Below are 21,319 nucleotides of genomic sequence, written 5' to 3'. Positions count from 1 at the left end.
ATACATAATGTATGCAGAACTATGATCTGCTTAACCTCCTATGAAACAGAAATTATACCCTCCACTAAATCTGCACTTGAAATAATATTTCAAACTGCTATTTATCTTAAAGCAGGGAGTGGACAGAGCCTATTTATATAATAATGGTCTGTCCAGATGGAGATTTCTGGATTTAAAATTTCTTCTGATATTTTGTGGTACAGATATTTGCCATCACCAGAAATTCACAATCATGTATTCTCACCTTTTTACTAGCCCAAAGGGAAAATGCATTTTTGTGTTTAATTTCTCAATGTTTTTCTATTGGAGCAATCCCTCCTTTTGGAATTTTACAATCCATGATATACTTCCCCCCTCCTGTTGCTGGAGCTTTTATGTACATGCAGTGCTGTCACTTTGTAAGTGTGAATGTATGGTTTCCCAAATCTTGTCACATTAATTTGTAGCCTCCAACATGGCTTTTGAAGCAACATGTTGTTATGGCCACTTTCAAAACTTGATTTGGTACTGCAAAATCATATTTTTTCAATGACCAGTTCAGTTTTGTAAAAGAAAACCAATCAGAAAGTACTTTAAAAAAACATCCACAAGGAGATGGCAAGAGGGATTTCATAGCTCTTCTGGAGTCCTAAAGCTGATGCGCTTTGAATTCTAACACTTTTCAACTAGCAGAAATCTTCAATACCGGGGCACTTGAGAATTCATTAGGAGTGTGTACGTTTGTATGGATAATCTGCTCAGTGGAAAAAACAAATATATTTATCATAAGATTTATTCATGCTACTCCTCTCATTTATTACATAAAACACATTTTATTGTGCTTATTGTAATTATGTCTTATCAGTTTACAATGATGCAAGCTTACAAACACATTCACAAATGGTTTGCAGGCCAACCTTTTTTGTCCCATGTGCTTGCAAATTTCAAATAATTCTTTATCTGTGCCTTCCCCCTCCCCGCAATGCGTTCATGGTATCTTTCTAAAAACACAAGCAACCAGCAGAATAATAATCAAACTTAAAATAATAAACCAACCCTGTATATAATAAACCAACTCTGTACATACAATAATATATGAAGAAACTACTGTATGAGAAATAGTTTGACATTAAGTATTTTTTATTTATTATTTTATCTGAAAATCATACAGGAGAACAAGTCATTCTTTGTCTAATGGATTGTCACAAATGGTACCTGAATACTCCTTTAAGATGCATGTAATAAAACACATGAAACCACACCTCTTAAACTATAGTCTCTGCTGACAATTTCTGCATCTAGATAGGGGGACTAGTGCTACAGAAAAAAGACCAATCGACTAAGCATTTATTACCAAAGGCCTACCAAATTTCTAATGTAGATAATCTATTTTAGGTACTTATATGGTCCTCTGACTGTAGTAGGTGAGCACGTCTCAATCTCTAATGTACTCATTCTCAAAACATCTCTGTGAGGTAGGGAAATACCACTATCCACATTTTAAAGATGGGGAAATGAGGCACAGAAAGGCCCTGGTCGGATCCACAATGGGTTTTAGGCATTGTCATGTTGAATGTTGCCACATCTAACTTTTAGGTGCCTAGAAAATCACTGGAATCTACAAACCCTGAGTTAGGCACCCATGCTCCATAAACAATACATGGGGAGAGACAGGCACCTGAAAATGAGATCCACAAAAGCCAGCACAACAGTTGAGGGACACCTAAGCTAGCCAAAGGTGTAAGACAATGAGAGGGGTGTGTTCTAAGCCCCGCTCCTGTTACAGATTTAGACGCCTAAGTCTGGGCTACAGGGAAATGTTTATTTCTGCTTGCAATCCACAGCAGGGAATCCACTGCTGGAGTCAGGTGACTTAGCTGTTTCTTGAGAGAATGGTTTAGGTCCCTGCCTAACTCCACACAAAAACAGCTGAGGGGGCCAGCACTGGCATGGGGAAGAGGAGGAGGAAGAGGCAGCCTCCCTTATAACTCAGTGTGTGGGTAAACTCACCCGGGATGTCGGAGAGACTGATTCAATTCCCTCCTCTGCCTGATGAGAAGAAAGAATTTGAATAGGGATCTCCCACCTCTCAGGAGAATGCCCTAGTGACCGAACTAGAGATGCATTCTCACTCTTTCCAACCCACTTCATATTATTATTAAATACAAAGTGGAATGCTTTCAACAAGAGAGCTGGAGAGCCAGTTTACCAGTTAGGGCTCTAATCATCTCTGACATCAAAGGCTGTGATTTTCAAAAGCTGCCTAAATGGATGTTCTTGTTCAGAATTCACTTTGAAAGTGAATTAAGCTAAACTGAATTAAGGTAACTTTAATTCTGAATAAGAGTGTCCACACAGGGGTTTACTGTAGTTTAATCTGCTTTAAAAACTAATTCAGATTAACATTCCGGAGTGTCTGCATGTAGACAAACCCTAAGAAAGTTAGCTGCCTGACTCCCACTGAAGTTAAAAGGGAGCCGGGCACCTAATTCCTTCAGAGTCTCTTGAAAATCTAGCCCATGTCCTTAGTTCCAAAAAGACAAGCTAAATTTTCCCAATAAGAACTCTTAAAATAAAGAATCAAATGTATATTAGTATAACTCTTCAAAATATACTATTACAATAAATGTATTTTTAAACCACACCAGTTTTCTACAAAACCATGTTTTCTTTTTCAAACACCATGTACAGATACCTCCTTTCTCTGACTGGCTTGTTGTGTAACAGAAATCACACATAAATAAGTCAAGTCTGAACAGACATGTCTTTGAAGAAACTGTCCTCAAAATAGATCTACTTAGCAGATACCAAAGAATCAATAGTACTCTGGATGGTAAAAATAAACAGAAAGGAACCCACATTTCTGGAAACTGATATAAACTAGCAGACTGCTATTAAGAAAGAAGAAAGAAAGTTATCTTCTTAAGTTAAAGTCATTAAAAGAGAAAGTAGAAGATAGATGTCGATAACAAACTTAATATGAGTTCTGTTGCAACAAAGCTCATTCCATTCAATTAGATATACAAGGAAGAATCTCTTGCGGAGATTATATTATTCCCACTTTACAGTGTGCCTGAAATACAGCCCTGAGTGGTTCTGGTTTCCAAACAGAAGTTTTATTTCACTTTGGCCCTTTCATCCTGAATGTAGAATTTTTAGAGAGACAAGGTGAGGGAAGTAATATCTTCTATTGGACCAACTTCCGGTGGTGAGGGGGACAAGCTTCTCTCTCACCACCAGAAGTTGGTTCAATAAAACAGTGGTTCTCAACCACGGGTACATGTACACATGGGGATACGTAGAGGTCTTCCAGGGGGTACATCAACTCATCTAGATATTTGCCTAGTTTTACAACAGGCTATATAAAAGCACCAGCGAAGTCAGTACAAACTAAAATTTCATATAGACAATGGCTTGTTTATACTACTCTATATACTATACATTGAAATGTAAGTACAATATTTATATACCAATGGATTTATTTTATAATTATATGACAGAAATGAGAAAGTAAGCAATTTTTCAGTAATAGTGTGCTGGGATATTTTTGTATTTTTATGTCTGATTTTGTAAGCAAGTAGTTTTTAAAGTGAGGTGGAACTTGGGGGAACTCAAGACAAAACAGATTCCTGAAAGGGGTACAGTAGTCTGGCAAGGTTGAGAGCCACTGCAATAACCCATCTTGTCTCTCTAATATCCTAGGACTGAAACAGCTACAACAACACTGTATGCAGAATTTTTAGCATGCCATTTATTATTTCTTTACAGGACCTGCAAGTATGCCCAGTTTTAGGCTGTGCAAAGTGGTTCTGCTATGGCAAGGGTTTACAGGAAATTGTAAGTGGACCAGAGAGAGTTAAAACTATCATTCTTTCAGATAGGTCTAATGGATTTCTGGAAAGAGTAAAGTAGTACAGGGCCCATCTTATTTAAAGCAAGGGTTTGGACTGGCCAATATAAGAGATTGCAAACCTATTTTTTATTAATAGAACACTGGAAAATACATATTTACCTACAGCCAAGGATAATACTCAATATGGGCCTGAACGGGGGTCCATGGTCAGAATTCACTGATGGATGAATACCATAGGTTTAGTCTTTTGGCTAATAACATCGGGAATCTTTATTCTCTCTATCACTCATCCCTCCTAGGAGAGAGAAAGTGCCTCTAATGTCTACATCACTCCCTCCTGTCTGCTGGTAAATTTTGGAGACGCTTCACTCCCAATTCCTCCCCCCTCATGAGTGCTGGGGGTCTGTATGGCTCCACTCTCTTTCCCCCTTTTTCAAGGCTGAGTGTGGGGGTAAGAGAATCTCCATCCCTTATCTCACGTTCCTGGAATGGCTGAGAGAAAGGAAAGCTCAATACTGTCCATATCACACCTCTGCATGAAAGACAGAAATTAAAATGTTCTTATGTTCTTATGTTAAAATACCTTTGTGGTGAGCAAATAATTTCATTATTACATAGTGAGTGACATTTTTAACTCTTGGCTGTGGTTCTAATTTTGAACAGTTTTCAGGATTAAAAAGAACAGGGTTTGTTTATTTGTTTCAGCAAAGTAAACATCTAAAGGAAATAATACTTGTCTTTTTTACAGAGCTTTCCATCCATTGATCTCAAAGTGCTTCCCAAAGGGGGAACATTATCTCCATTTTACAGATGGCAAAACAGACACAGAGAGGTGAAGTGATTTGCTCAAGGTCACACAGCAGGTCAGTGGCAGACCAAGCATAAAACCAAGGTCTTTTGACTGCCAGTCTTGATCCCTATTCACTGGACCATGTTCAGAGTGGAACTGAAAACAAAAATGTCTCCAGAGAACATCCTATGAAATTTTAAATTAATTTTGAAGAGGCATATTTATAAAAATGAATCTAAATGAAAGTTAATTATGACATACTGGTCTGTAAAATATCAGTGCACTTTAACTTTTGACATCTGAAAATTACAACACCTTAAATCTTGAATAAGTACCTCAGCGAGGAGATTTGTAAACACTGCTAAGGTGACCTGTGACACAAAACAGAACTGAGGATTACTACAACAGAGGTATCCTTTGAAGTGTCTAATTGTGATATATTGCATTTTATTTCCAGTTTATCACTATCACATCATCACTACTAATAGATCATATCTCACCCATATCCAATTACTCTTACTTACAATTTTCAGCTCTTTGAATGATGCTTTTGGTTTTCACTTTGTCTTTAAAAATGGGAGAGGCTGAACAGCTAATATGTACAAGCTTCATATACACTGCAACCTTGGGTATTTGGGCACCTCAGGCAAAAGCCTGAGAAAGGAGTTCAACTTTATTTCATGCCTTTATGCCAAACAGATTCTAGCTCTGGTAGAGTGTACGGGAAACATGCTTATACCTTCTTGGTATATCCTAAAAAACTAAAATTCTGGTCTGACATCAGAAAATTGATGAAAAAGTTATTTCAGTGATATATGCCATAAGAACCCATATTAAATGTGTAGCACATTAATTTCACAGAGCATCTCCATACCAAGGATAAATAAGAACATTTGACCAGGTCTCTCTATGCAATTCATATTTTATATTTCATCTCCTTTTTCCTTTCTATACAATTGTGAATAGGCCTGGTTTCTTTACATGGACTCCTATTCAACCCCATTCCTTCAATCATTTTCACTCCTTCTCTAGATCTTTTCTTTTACCATTGTGTTTTCTTTGAGACAATGTGACCAACACTGAATTCAGTATTCTAGGTAAGCACATTATATCAGTTTATAAAAAGGTACTATAATATTTTTCTCATGATCGTCTATCCTCTTCTTAATATAACCTAACATTTTTTTAACTGCTGGTATGCAAGCACAGAACAGATATTTTCAATGGACAGTCCACATTGTCTTCTAGTTGTTCCTCCTGAGCAGTTACAGATAATTTTTAAACTTACCAGTGTAAATGAGTAATTTTAAGTGCTCTTTCCCATGCATATTGCTTTGCACTTGTTTAAAGTGAAGTTCACCAGTTATTTTGTCACCCAGTGTTCAAGTTGTATTAAATTCCTCTAGAGGTCATCACAATCCTCCCTCATCTTGGGCAACATAAATAATAATCATTACATTTGGACCCCTACTATTCATTCCCTGCTCTAGGATGTTAAGATGACCCAATACTGAGTCATGGGGCACCTATTCCTAAGCTTTTTCCACAATAAGGAGCAATTTATTTATACTTCTGGCTTCATCTCTCAACCCCAGTTTTTAATCCATGACACAACTTTACACCTCATGGATACGAAGTTTCCTTAACAACCTTTTACTTTAAAAAGACATTGTCAAAACCCTACATTAGATTCAATTGTGCCCAGGCCTATATGCCCATTTCTTCCCCAACTTGTGTGCCTGCACATGGAACAAGCACATCCCCATGGGGTAGCAGGACTCTGTCTCTGCTAGCACCTCTAGTAGAGCTAGCTCCCCAAAAAGTGGCATGGAGAAGCGGAGCTGTCTAGGCATAGATGTGGAGTGCATGCTGCATGTGTTGGAAGGGTGTCAGAGTTGTTGTTATACCACAGGCTCCCTTGGGGCCTTTCAACTGCAGCACAGTTTTTCTGCACCCCTCCAACATGAGGCCAGGCTTAAAGGCCACAACGAAGCAGCTCACAACATTCAACACTTTTTTCTTTTCTTCTACACTATTCAACCTTTCAAAGAATTATAGTAAAGCTTGAGAAGATGCTCAACCCTTATGAAAGCTGTGCTGGCTGGCCCCTATCAGATTATATTCACGTAGACCAGTGTTTTAATTTCTGTCTTCAATACTTGCCTATATTGTTCTTCCTGGTAATAAAGTAACATTTATAATTCCATCCATATTTTGAAGCTGGTGTGTGACATTGGCCACACTCCATTTCTGCGCTGTAGTAGCTGTTTTTAATGATAAGTTACATAGTATTGTTAGTAACTCTACTTCATTCTTAAGTCCTGTCAGAAATCTTGGATGTACGCCATCCATTCCTGGTGATTTACTGCAATTGCATTTCTCCAGCTGATTTATCAACTCTTTTATGGATACCACTGTCTCACCTTCACTACCTGTAAAGAGCAACCCCAAGCAAGACACAGCACTGCTTGTGAACATAACACAAAACCTCAGTGCCTCAGAACAACAGATCAAAAATAAAACAGAGAAATCCTGATGTTAGTTAAAATACTCACAAGAGAAACTCCCAGCATAGACACTGCTTCACAGAAGAAGCAATGCCATTTTATAACATTTCATAAAATACACTCCCTGGATGCCTTTGAAATTACAGACAGTACTTCAGCTGTGAATAACTACTGTTGGTCACAATAACTTGTGACAATACGGCAAGCACTCAGCCTGGCAGACCAACACCACAGCACAGTCAATAGAGAAGGATCCACGTTTGGAACCTCAACTCCTGAGGCTGAAATATGAAGTACATTATATCATGTCACATCGGTGCATTTTGTAGATACCGGCCAAATTCCTAGTACAGTAAGGAATGTCTATTTGTGTACCATAGCTGACTAGTCATCCTATGCTGTATTTCTGAGAGTAAATATTGTACAGTATAGTGTTTCACATTACAAAATACAACACAATTTGTTTTTAGACTAGAAACACTGCATAAAAAGCAACACGAGACTTTATTGTAAAGGTACACTAGAGAGCCACCACTCAAGAAAGCTGCATAGTGGCACTCATGCAGGCAGGAAGGGAAAATGATGTAGGAAGGTGGAGAAGATTAAAGTGAAATAAAGCAGAGAGTGAAATGATACAATCAAGAGCTTTTGCAGACCAATTGCACTGAGAGGAGAATGGGAAAATGTGGAGGTGGAGAAGGGAAAAGGAATGGGATTTAGTGATAATCATTTCATATAACTGACCATTTATAAGGAAATTAAAAGAAGTTAAAATGTACAGGGTGGTGAGGACAGGAACTGGGTAACTGAAGCCCCCAAATTCAGCGCTCCCCTACTGATTTCCCCTGCCACAGGGAGGGCAGCCTGATACATTGTTCCACCAATGGGTTTAATGACTTGGGAGAGGACAGACAGAAAGAGAAGTGTCCACATGCACCTAGCCCATGTATTTTAAAAATGGAAAAGCCATGAGATCTGCTATCCTTGTTTATAAAGTGCTAGTCATCTGTTATTAAAGCTTATGGGCCAGATTCTCACTTGGCATAAATGAGTATAACTTCTTAGGTGTGTTCTGAATGTGGCCCCAAAAGTCAGCAAGTTTTTCACTGTTTACCATTACAGTGATGTTGGAAAGAGCTTTTTTCCACTGAATGATACTACATACTGAAATGTTTTCTGTGTAATTCATAGACTTTAAGGGCAGAAAGGACTATTATGGTTATCTAGTCTGTCCTCCTGCACAGCACAGGCCACAGAACCTCACCCACCCACTCCTGTAGTAGGCCCATAACCACTGGCTGAGTTACTGAAGTCCTCAACTCTTGATTTAAAGACTCCAAGTTAAAGAGAATCCACCATTTACTCTAGTTCAAACCAGCAAGGGACCTGTGCCCCACTCTACAGAAGAGGTAAAAACTCTCCAGGGTTTCTGTCAATCTGAGCTGGAGAAAAATACCTTCCTGACTCCAAATATGGTGTTACAAAATGTTAAAGAATATTAGGCCAGAACTTCGCATTAATTTATTCATAAATATCGAAGGCTCTAATTTTCAAACAGACCTCTATAATGGTACTTACAAACTGTATATGTGCACATATTCGGCTGCGCAAACGGGGCAGTTCTGAGTATGATGACCATATTTGTACAAACACATAAGAGTATGTGCTGTAAGTCTGCATGCATAATTTCAGAGGTCACTTGAAATTGGCCCATACTTGGCCCATACTGTTTGAAACCATGTAAATGCCTGTAATCAACAAAATTAAACAAACAAACAAACTGTTCCAGGATGAATCACTTAGAGAAATGTGCCATCTACTTCTTCCATGTTCCTCAAGTGGGAAAAAGAAAAGAATAAACTTCACACTTAAAGAATTCAAATAGACCATGTGGAGGAAATGGTGAGAGATGAATGCTCAAGAAAATGCTCTCCTTCCCTTCTTCCTTCCATGCAAAAATTCAGATAATAATTACTTCCAGGCCCATAACACCCACTTCGGTGGAACGACTATTCTTAAAAAGTACCATCTTCTTTGATAAACTGGGTTGATAAGCAAACCTGATATTTATATTTTATGCATCTTCTTCACTTTAATCACCAGTCATGAGCCTTACATTCCACACAGTATAGACACAAAGGAGCAAAGAACATACCTTGCAGATTACCTTTTCTCTTTGAAAAGTCAAAGCTTTACATTTTCTTGAAGATCATGGTGCATATATTGAGCCTAGTTCTATTACAATAAGCAGTCAGAAATTTGATTTAAATTTTTCTGTTGATATTTATGGAAAATTTCATAGCAGCAATTTCTACCGATACTGTGATTATATGTGACTATTTTCCACACAATGGACTTGGACTACACATTGTATTGAAGTGCCTTCAGTTTTAAATGATTTTTGTTTGTAACAAGTGTATCCACATTTCTGAGGAATAGTTCCGTTGTCTAAACCAACGGTTCCCAAACTGAGCTGTGGCACAAAGGTGGGCCACAACATAGTCTCAGGTGGTCCATCAGTGCAACTGCGTTCTCCAGTCAAACTGTTTGGTTTCAAAGATCTTGAAGCATTTCTTTGAGTGCATATTGCTAGGGATTTCTATCATTAAAATTGTTTACATTAAAATTAAAAGGAAACATGTATAGTACATTGTTAATTTACAGTGTTGCGGTTTATATGTATGTACAATTAAAATCAATAATTTTCCTCAAGAAGTGGTAATAGTGGGCCACAATGCCTATTGCAGCTGCACAGATAAGCCTCTGAGGAAAAAAGTTTGGGAGCCTCTGGTCTAAACCATGACACTGATTAAAAAACTGGATTTTCAAAGTGCTCAGCATTGGCCTAACTCTCCTCTCATACCCAAGGTGGTGGTATTTGCTGAGCGCTTTTGAACATTCAACCCTAAAAGACTAATCTCACACACATCACCTATCAAGTTGTGATTTAACATAGATGTCATTGTCATTGCACTGTACAATGTATAGCTAAAGGAGTTCATCTAAACAATACATTGGCAAACACTCCACATCAATCACACCCACAGTTTCATACTCTTATACCTGCTGTGATTTATTGTGTTTGACGTACTCCAAAGGAAAACTGATGCAATAGAGGTGGGAGTCTTTGTACCCTCAAAAGCAAGATATTTCAACCACAAGCTGTATCTTTGGGGGAACACTGGGCAAGGTTATGAATGGTATATATATCACTGAGGGGCAGGGACTGTATGCATCTCCGGGGTGGAAGATTGCTTTTAGCTCCTCCGGGAACCAAACACAGTGGGGGGTGATTAAGATGAATCACTCAGGCTGTAAACAGCTCCAGAGAGGTAGCACCCCCTGGAAAGGCTTGTATAAACTGGTTCAAACTGGGTTTTCCAGAGACCAATAGACAAAGAAGGGGCTTTTGGTATAAAAAGGCTAGGTTTAAACTGACTCAGGGCCTTTTTTCTGATCCAGCAAATGTACAAGACTTTCTATCCAAGAGGAGGCTACAACTCTTGAAGAAGCAGTGGAAAGACTTTGGCCTTCTAGGGCCCCATAACACTGATAGGCGACCTCTGATAAGCCTTCAGCATGCATATACAGACTTTTATTGGTTTTATGTGCTTTCCCTGTAAGGTATTAAGAATAAATGGGATTGCTTAGAAGGAGCCACGTGATAACATGCAACTGCTGGCTGTACACTGCTCAGGGCCCTTGGAGAGAAAGTGGCCATTAGGCAGAGTGGCTTGCTGGGGATTATCACAGTATAAGGCAGGGAGCTGTGCAGCCTTAAAAATCCCTAGTAAGAAGGGAGTGTGTCACGGGTCCCTGTCCAAAGACAGGTGACGGCTGGAGGTCTGAGATCAGATTGGGGACTCCCAGAGTGGACCACGAGGGGGTGTGGGGTTGGAGGTGGGGGTGGAAGAGAGTAGGTAGAAATACAGGCGCAGTTACCCTGAAACTGTGACAGTATACATCAAAGGAGAACTGATGTAATAGAGGTGGGAGTCTCTGTACACTTAAAAGCAAGAACAACTAGTTCTATCCCTCAACAGCGTCTCTGTTTTTATTAATTGAAACTCAAACATAAGAGCTGAAGAACTGCAAAATTTTGATGTACAAATAACAATCTATGCCCTATTTGTCAAGGAAATAGTTTTAGCATATTATAAAAACAAAACTGGAAAACAGATACACACAGCTGGAGTAACAATTTCTAGTTTCCTACTCCTGTTTCAAATTTTTCTTTTGATAATTCAACAAAACAGCTCATATTTCACCAATTAATAATGTTAAATGAGCAGCCCGTGCAACTCCCAGCTGAATGGCTAAAAAGCAGCATCAAACAAATGGAAAAACACTACCATCTTCCACAAGTTTGGGTACTGTGCTGTCATACAACACAAATGAGCAGGGTTTTTTGGTTAGTTGATTGGTTGGCTGGGGTTTATATATTATCACGCTTTCAAACTTTCTGGTAAAGATCTTTCCATTCTTATTTGTGTCATCTTTCTGTTCAGACTCTTCATAGTTTCTCATAAACTCTTCATAATTTCTCAGTGTTTTTCATTCTCTAGAAATACTTTCTTTAGTGATGCTTACAAAAAGGCAAGAACAGTCCCATCAAGATGTAATATAACAGATAAAATATTGCCATTTGAAACTTTTCTCGTAAGACAATCTGAAAGTTGCTTGTTCCTGTCACTCATTGTTATTAATTGATGTTATGTTGAATACATTCATTCACTAAGTATTTACCATATTAATCTTCTTAATAAAAGATTATTAAAGAATTATTGCATTATTTTAAACAACTTATCTTTTCTCCTTTCTTCTCGCTATAGATGTTCCTTGGAGTAACACGGGTGATTTATTAACTTTCAGCCTACTCGTCTTTCTTTTGTAAGTATATTTCTTTTGGACACTTGCTTTAGGTTTTTAGCTTTTTCACTAATGAATGTGTTTCAAATACACACATAGTCCAAATATTATTTTTTCAATATAATTCAACAAAAGCCCTTAAAATAATTTTTATTTCAAGAATGAGCCATTGTTTACCTGAAATAAACACTGAAACACTAAATGCAGAATATCTGTTACTTCATTGCTAATGGTGGCTTGGAACATAGAATTAGATTCAGAATCTTTTACTAGTTACAATTAGTCAGATCACTTTCCATATGTTCACAGAGTTTAGATGTTTGTTTATATGCATCACACAGGGTTATAGTCTTTTCTCAGGTAGACTGCAGTGAAAGCTGTGTGCGCACTTCTGGCTATAGTTTGGCCCATTTTGTAAGTTGGAGAGCAGCAATATAAACATTTAAAGCATGATAAGTTAAGATTGGACAGCAACTGGAGTCCAAGCCAATCAACAATGAAATGCTTCAATCTGATAACTCCAAGCTTGCTCCAGCTGAATTCAGAATCTACACCAAAGGAAAATCAGGTCTGGATGTAACACATTTCACCATCTGGAAGAGAAGGTCAAGCATGATTGACAGAAGAAAGAGGCCTCCATCAAGACAAATCCAGAGACTGGAATCCCAGAAAACTGGTGAGGTCACAGAAGCATTACTGTATGAAAATCTCCAGACATGGCTTGTAAGGCACCTATGGCAGCACAGGAAAGGAAGAATCTTTTTTCCCAATGGAATTGAAAGGTGTCTGAAAGAGGCCTCAGATCTATGCCTTTCTGGGCACAAAAGTGTGGATACTTGACACTGGTCTGGGAAAAGAAGTTATTCCCTGGATAACTCCGCTTGCTGAGCAGGCAGCAGAGATGTGTGCTTATCAGTATTTCTTAAAGGCTATATAGTGTATTAAGGGTCATGTGGCTAAATCCATGCACAAGCTGTTTAAAATTAATCTAGGTTAACTTTGAACAGAAACCCAATCTAATTATAATTTGCAAAATCTGCTATTGAAAATGTACCTCTAACTTACAAAACACTGGTAAGCTATGAAAACTAAAAATGAAGGTATACAAAACTAAAGTAACGTTTCCTAATGCATGCCCTGACACACCAGAATCACTATATACAGATAGCATGATAGATAAGTGTGTGAGGGGGGAGGGGAGTGGATCTGCACAAAACAAGGAGTCTATGTGATCTTTACTCCCTTTTTTCTCACTTTAAAAGAATTCCACGTTAGTCAACCACATCAGTGTATTGTTTTTCATTATATAAACATGCTTAATTGGTTATGACTGGCTGCTGCTGCCACTGATCATCAGACAAGCATTTCCAAAACAATGTTACTGTCATGAAAAAGGAAACAATTTTTTAAAACAAGACTCATACATCTGCTTATAAATAAGGCATGTTGCTTTCTAAAATTATGAAGTATATAAACACTGCACTCTGTTATTCACATGAAACTGTTATGTAACAGAACTGCCTCTGTCTAACTGTGCAACACTGTCCATCACAATGAGTACCGAAAGCAAATCCAAGAAAGAAATCCTGCACTGTGGACTGTGAACTTTTACATCTTGACAGACACCAGCCCGCATGTCCATAAACCAGAGTAAAAAGGTCAAAGCAAGACATATCTTGACCTAAACTTTAACTACCAGAGGTGACACTTATGCAACAGTTAAAACTAAACAGAACAAATAGGGAAGGAGGGAATGCAGGAGCCACCTAGTCCATGTTGAACTAAAATACACGACAATTTAGTATCTCTCTCAAAAGATACTCCATAGACATTTCCTGCTCTGCTGTCTTGGGTATGGAGTAGGGAAGAGAGCGTACACGAAGATGTCTACAGAACAGTATTTGCTTAAATCCAAATAAGAGTAGTTTATTTGATCATTTGTAACAGATTAGGAAATGGATAGTAACATTTTAAATGATACTAAAAAACAACAGCAACACCATGTAGTATATACAGAACACCATATGCCATATTAAAGTGTGGGATAATTGTTAATTTATTGCATTTTTAAAACAGTTTTTAAGTAAAGGCAGTAAAATATCAGAGCTGTACCATCAAGTTTCAGAGATCAGCTGAGGTACTAGTCTGCTAGCTTATGCTCATAGGTCTGAATAGGTTTATAGGCCACATCACAATGGCCAAATTTGATCTCAGCCTTTTTTTTAAATAAAGAAGCACCTCATCAAATGTGTATTTGTATACGGATGTAATCGAAACTGGCCCTTAATTATGAGGTACAGAATCCATCTTGGCCAACACTGGGAACTAAACTGGAGTTCTCCAGAGCTAAAAGTATGAGTGGCTACAGCCTGACCTAAAGAGCCAGAGGCTTTGTCATAAGGGTCTATAGCAGACTCACACCTTCTGTGGGTAGAGCACAGAGGGGAGGAACACATAACACTCGCTGCATCTGCAAAACTACACTTATTTAAGTCCTAAATTATTCATAAAAATAAAAACATATGACATTATTGATAAGCAAAATATATACCAGCTTTAAGAAATGCTTTTTTGTGTCATTTTCAGGTTCTTAAATTTTCACTACACACACTATTAGACTTTAAAGGCACCAATGGGCTTATGCAATAAAAATGGTTATGATCAATAATTCAGGACATTTATTTGGCTTTGCACATAACCCAGTGATTATGGACCCTTGTGACTCTTTTTTACATATGTACCCAGCAATATACTGTATCCACAGTAAAATCTGTACAGACTGCTACCTTGCTGTAACTGCCCTAAATTCAAAAACTGCCCTAAATTCAAAGGATCAAGTTAATCCCTGGTATAACTCCACTGAAGGCATTGGAATAACACTCGGGTAAATTTGACCCAGTAATTATAAATGTCCAATTCTGTCCAGTAATTATTCCTGTTTGCCTCAGATGATGCATTGTTTTCTACACTTGTGCATTTCCACTGAGAACAACCTGAAACAATCAAGAACACAACGTGCAATTGTTCAGAACAACCATCTATAAGCACATACTGGTAGCACTGCTTTCTGGCTCCTAAAAATATATTAAATGTAAAAGAATGGTAAAAGACTAAGAAGATATTTGCTGAATAGTTCAGTACCTTGAAATTCTTGAAAGACGATTACTGACACTAAACAAAGAGGCGAACTTCTACAATTATATGCAAATATCCTAAAATTTGTTTCGATGTGCAAAAGAGAAACAAAAACAAGTGTCAGATTTATTTTATATGGGTGGTGACCACTAAGAAAATATTTTTAATCGTATTATCTAACATCTCCCTGTTTTTGTTTTGCTAGGCTGGGTGTGCACTGCAAACTAGCAAGAATTTACTCATACCAAAACTTGGAACCTTTGCAAGGAAGTGACTTGTATGGAAAAGGAGAAAAAAAATAAGATTTAACTTCACCACATATATTTTCACAAGTATCTTTTAGAAAATGTCACCTAATTTTAAAAAGGAGCTTTAGTTTCCATTCCACAGGTTACTTAAACAGGAATACTTGATGTCAGAATGTCCTCTATATGGTATTGCATCTGCATGCTGAAAAATAATATAAATGGTTAATGAATATTGCACCATATCAGTTTCCTGTTCCAGTTGGCTGCCTTGTTATGTTGGCAGCAATTCAGGGGCCTGCAGAGCTGCAGGCATATGTCTCATGTTAAAAAGTCTCATGTTATAAACACTTCAATGAAAATTACCATCCAGTTTGGAGCCAACTCTGACCAGGTGCTGAAGAGAAAATAAATAGGTAACATATGAAAGCAGAATCAAAGTTGGACTTCTATGGGGATTATGTTCTATGCTACATTTAAAACGTCAGTTTGAAATCTGAACTAAAATATCTCTGCCCTGGACAAAGAAGTCTAATTCTTTTACTGTTGATATTGACCAGTTTTTCAACTGTGTCTTTTGTTATAAGACATCCAACAAAATGTTTGTAAACAAATACTGTATTACTTATTTCTCAACACTAATTTAGAGTTAAGCTGAACAAAAATACAGATAAAATTGCCTCCCTGGTGGTCCCCTACAAAAATTCTCCAGGTATCCTGATTAGACAGGAGCAGAGGTTAATTCTGAGGATCTCTCCCATTCTGAAGCCAGAGAAATCTGAATTGGACATTCCACAACTCTCATTTTCAAAAGCAGAGTGTTATTTCCTGATTATCATGTATAACAAGGTTCTAGGGATTCTACCACAGCTGACATAGGGTTTGAACCTGCACCATCCAAGTCAAAAGGAATTTTTCCATCAAGCCCTTAAAAAGACCATAGCGAAAGTTATTCGGATCTTAGAAGTCTGTGTGTTCCTGCAGAAAAGGCAGGAGACTGGGAGTCAGGAGTCCTACATTTTGTTCCTGGCTAAGACACTGACTGAAGCAAGTCACTTCACTGCCTGAGTTTCCCCATCTGTAACAGTGGGTATAACACCTAGTTACAATATACTGTGAGGTGCAAATTAAAACTTGTCAATTGTTTTGAGATACTTGGGGCAATATGAACTCCCAGTTGCTGCACGGCCGTGAGAAGATGGACTGGAACACCCAGTCATTGAAAATGGCAGGAAGCTAATTTGCATGAGTTCTTCACCTCTCATGTAGCACCATAACTTGGCCATGAAGCAGCTTTGTTTTACGTCAGATTCACCATCTTCTGTGGTTACTTGATCGCAAATATTTTCAGCTGGATTTTGTCCAAAATATGTCAGGTAAATGATTGAAAGGTAACAGAAGATCATTTTTATGTTTAGTTTTATATGCACACATTGCAAGGCAGAGAAAGGAGCATTTTAAGTTTTGGTAATATCAGCTGGTGCTGCAGGAGAAAAACAGCATCCTGAACAGGTGTCTTGCGCCTGAAAAGCATTTCAATGCACCTTTGAACATAGCGATCTGTTTTTATTTGGTCCTGCTGTAACGATTTCAGCACTATGGCACTGTAGCGAGATCAGCAAAGGCTGTATTTTGACATAAACTATAAAAAGAGAAATCATGCCAATAAACTCTGTTATCTCTATAGGACATAAGTAGGGTCTACACTGACCAAGAACGAATCTTTTAGCTACTGAAAAAAAATTGTTATAATCTATGAAGGGCTTCTGTTTACAATTTGATTGTGGCCAGTCTGTCACCAACCAACATCATCTTCTATTTTAATAAAATCATTATGACATTCAGAGACATCACGGCTCCATGACAATGACATCTTTCCATTCAAATCACATCAGGTGGTCTACAGAGATCCTGCCCAATGGAGTCTTCAGTGATTTGCTATCATCACAGAGGAACATTTATAGCAAGAGGCTTGCGCAATAGAGTAGATTCCTGCAATAATACTGCCTGCAACTGAGCATGTCTGGAGCATAACCCAGTGGAACGAGATCTTCTTAGTGATATAAATTAATGTGCAGTCGTCTTGCTTACATCAGACAGGAAAGTAATCTTTTACTTTAAAAACAGGGATTGGAGAAAGCTAATCTGTATTTGAGAGAGCAGTGCTCCTGGAAATTCAAAATGTTTTGCTGTTTGATGCTTTGAGGCATTACCCCACTCCCTGTAACCACGCTATGAACTTTTAAAATAAACAGTTTAGTTTATAAATCTTAGCTCTGGCCTGGAACAGATCTGTATCTAATAACCCCATCTATAGGCAGATGCCCACACATGCCTGAAATCAATGAGCAATCCTCAATACCAGGCTCTTGCACCCTGGCCACTCCAAATTGCCCTGACAATAGTCTAATGGGTTATTTTTATATTCACTTTTCCAAGCAGACAATATGAATGGGGCAGCCAAGCCCCCAGGAGTAGACAGACAAAGTGGAAGCATTTGGGGAGGGACTGAGGGCAGAAGATCTAGTTAAGATATTCCATGAGATGCAAATGCACAGTCTAAGGATCATAACTTTGAATGTCCTGATTTATGTGTGTTTACAATCTTAAATACTTAATACTTCAACCGGCATGTGTTCTAGTGTCCCAAATTTCTTCCTATGTAATGTGAAAACTTAAAAAATATACTTCACCTCTAACCAGATTCAATGCCAAATGGCTTAGCCTTTTCATGACGCTTACTTAGTAATGCATTGAAATAAAAGTTTCATCCACTAGAGCAGTGCTGGTTTTCCATGTCTCATAACTAAGGATATGTTTTAGTCATGGGTATTTTTAGTAAAAGTCATGGACAGGTCACGGGCAGGAAACAAAAATTCACGGCTTGTGACCTGTCCATGTCTTTTACTATATTCCCCTGATTAAAACTTGGGGGGTGGGGCACGGCTCAGGAGGGCGGCCCAGGGACGCCATGGGTGCCCGGGGGGGGGGAGTCGCGGCCCAAGAGCATCGCAGGTGCTCGAAGTGGGGGGTTGCGGCTGGGGGGGGGGCACCACGGGTGCTGGGGCAGGCTCCATACGGTTCCTGGGAAGCAGGGACCCCAGCTCCTAGCTCCACATGCTGCTTCTGCTCTGCCCCAAGTCCTGGTTCTGCAGCTCCCATTGGCTGGGAACTGCGGCCAATGGGAGCTGCGGGGGCAGTGCCTGCAGGCGGAGGCAGCACGTGGAGCTAGGAGCTGAGGGAGGGGAGTTGCTGTCACCCTTCTGGGGAGCCCCCCCCCTCCGATAAGCACCACCCCGCACCCCAACCCTGAGCCTCCCCACACACCCAAACTCCTGCTTCTGGGGGACGGAGGGGCCTGAGACTGCCCCAGCAGCAGCCTGTACACCTGACCCAGGGACTGCTCGAGCTGCTCAGGCTGCCCCTGGGCCAGGCACACCAGCTGCTGCAGAAGTCACGGAATCTGTGACTTCTGTGACAAACACGAAGCCTTACTCCTAACACAAGATGAGGGAACATTCAATGAAATTGAAAGGTGGCAAATTCAAAACTAATAAAAGGAAATGCTGTCTTACACAACACCTAATCAGACACTGGAGCTCATTGCTACAGGTTGGTGGTAAGGCCAAGAATTCAGCAAGATTCAAAGAGGCCTTGGATGGTTATATGGCTAAAAAGAATAAAATAGCTAATAGTAAAAAGCTAATGGGTTCAGGGTTTATGACCATTTCTGATTGTTAGGGGTTAGGATGATGCCTTCCTAGGGCAGATTATCCTATACCTGACTACTTTGGGGTTTCTTCTACCTTCCTCCAACACTTCTGGTTAGAGACAAGGATACTGGACTAAAGGGACCATGAGTATGATACAGTGTGGTAAGTCCCATGTTGCATGACACATAAGGCAGCAAAACAGAAAATAGTCCTGCAATCCACCACAGAAGGGTCACAGAAAGGCACAATGGGAAGTTTTTCGGTACTGTGGGGTAGAGCTGCTGATGTGACTGTTGGAGGAAGATGCAGTAGGTGCCCTTGGTAACCCAACAACAGGTCATATCCCACAAGTTTAGAATTACTACACTAGTGTATCTCAGTTGGCTTGCCCTTCAGTCCAACAGACCTTACAGCCTTTTGGTCTTCCGAGCACACCATAAAATCACATCTGTTCTCCAAGACTTTCCCTTCCAGGATTGCACTGTGAAGTAGGGGATGGAAGAGTTGTTTGTGGAAACTGGAAGACGTATTTTGGAATTGTTTTGTGGGCATATTGGTATTTTTTGCACATTTTTATTGTGTACATTCTGGATGGGTGCTAAAAACCTAAACAAGCAAGCAAATAAATTAATAAATAAAATAGTGTATTTTATATCCCATTTGTCTACATCTGCCAAAGAAAATCCATTTGTTGAAAAGCATCATTTTCCATTATAGTTTAAATCATTGTTTTGGTCTAATCATTTCCCCCCCGGATTTCCAAGATTTCTGTAGGAAACAGTGATGAATAACTTATGTCTGTTGTAAATTACACCCCTGAAAAATCTTGGAATTGTAACATTCCATTTTATTATTCAAGGTATTAAAATAGTCCACCATCACACATACTATTGAACAGCTACATTAAAACAAGCTATAATTGTATCACATTTTAAAATGGATATCATGTACCAAGCATATCAGATTTGCCATTTGATTTAGGTAGGCAATTATCCCATTATGTTTTTAGTTTAATTACTAATTTCAGCATGTTTTGAGCTTCACTGACATAGGATGTTATACAAATACAAAATATTATTACCATGCATTTTTACATGAAAAATGTTGTGTTCATGCAAGGTTAAGGGTGGAAAATTAAGCACTCAGAAGTAAGGAAATTCCAAATGTTGAAGTTTCTCCCACAATGTAAACTTAGGCAAGTGGTGCATCCTAATATATTTTACAGTATGCATTAATAACTCAGGCTCATCCACATTAAGGAAATTCACTGCAATGTACCAACGTGGATACAGTTACACCCATGCAAATCTCTATTGTAAACATGCTTCACAACTGCAAAGAAAGGCTTATACCAATGCACTTTAATTTGGTAACATACTATTCCTGGAGGAATTCTGTGCCAAAAAAATAAAAATTATGTCTACAATTATTATAAAATTCTGCATATTATATTTGCCAAAATAACACTATATAATCATTCCAATTATTTTGGTAATTTATTTCAAAATACCCGTCAGCTACTATGTCTGTAACAATACAGATGCCAAAAAAAAATAAAATAAAATAAAATATCCCCCAGGAGTAAAGAGTTAAACAAACCCCTATGACAACTCAGTTCCTGTTTCTCTACCCCCTCCCCCCCCAAGAACCCAGTTGCGGGGTGCCCCCCAGTCCAGACACCCACATCTCCTACCCCTCAGGGCCCAGCTGTGCCCCCCCCCAGCCTAGACACTCACACCCACAACCCCCCAGAGCCCAGCTGCAGCCCCCCCAGCCCATAAATTTGCACCCCCTCTTCCCCCAGAGCCCAATGGCGGGGTGCCTCCCAGCCCAGACACCCACACTCCTTACCTCCCCCCCAAGAGCCAAGCCACGGGGTGCCCCCCATCCCAGACACCTGCATCCTCTACCCAGAGACCAGCTGGAGGGCACCCCAGACACTCTCTTCCCTCCTCCCTCAGAGCCCAGCCACAGGGTTCCCCCCAGCCCAGACACCTGCATCTGCTACCCTCCAGAGCCCAGCTGCGGGCCACGCCCCAACCCAGACACTCACATGCACCCTGTACCTTCCCAGAGCCCAGGGATGCAGAGGGAGAAACAGTCTGATGTTGGGTCCCAGGCATGTACAGAATTTCCTGCACACCACCTCCTTCCTTCAGGGCATGCCAGGAACTGCAGCTCCCCGGAACCCTCCAGCTCTGTACCCCTCCTCCCAGTAATGTCTTCTA

At 39.4% G+C, this 21,319-nt stretch overlaps 1 protein-coding gene and 1 long non-coding RNA gene across 2 annotated transcripts in view; one reads left to right on the top strand and one right to left on the bottom strand.

Moving 5' to 3' along the window:
- Window positions 1-21,319, bottom strand: part of SCFD2 (sec1 family domain containing 2) — a 297,110-nt gene that overhangs the window by 158,834 nt on the left and 116,957 nt on the right. The window lies entirely within an intron of this gene.
- LOC117878451 lies at window positions 4,667-17,724 on the top strand. Its single transcript, XR_004645981.1, has 3 exons — window positions 4,667-4,695; window positions 11,962-12,019; window positions 15,339-17,724. It is a non-coding gene; the product is annotated as an uncharacterized LOC117878451 (long non-coding RNA).

The sequence above is a fragment of the Trachemys scripta genome, chromosome 5 (assembly GCF_013100865.1).
Source record: "Trachemys scripta elegans isolate TJP31775 chromosome 5, CAS_Tse_1.0, whole genome shotgun sequence".
Lineage (NCBI taxonomy): Eukaryota > Metazoa > Chordata > Testudines > Emydidae > Trachemys > Trachemys scripta.
Note: the sequence above shows the minus strand (reverse complement) of the source record. Positions and strands in the feature narration are given on the sequence as shown.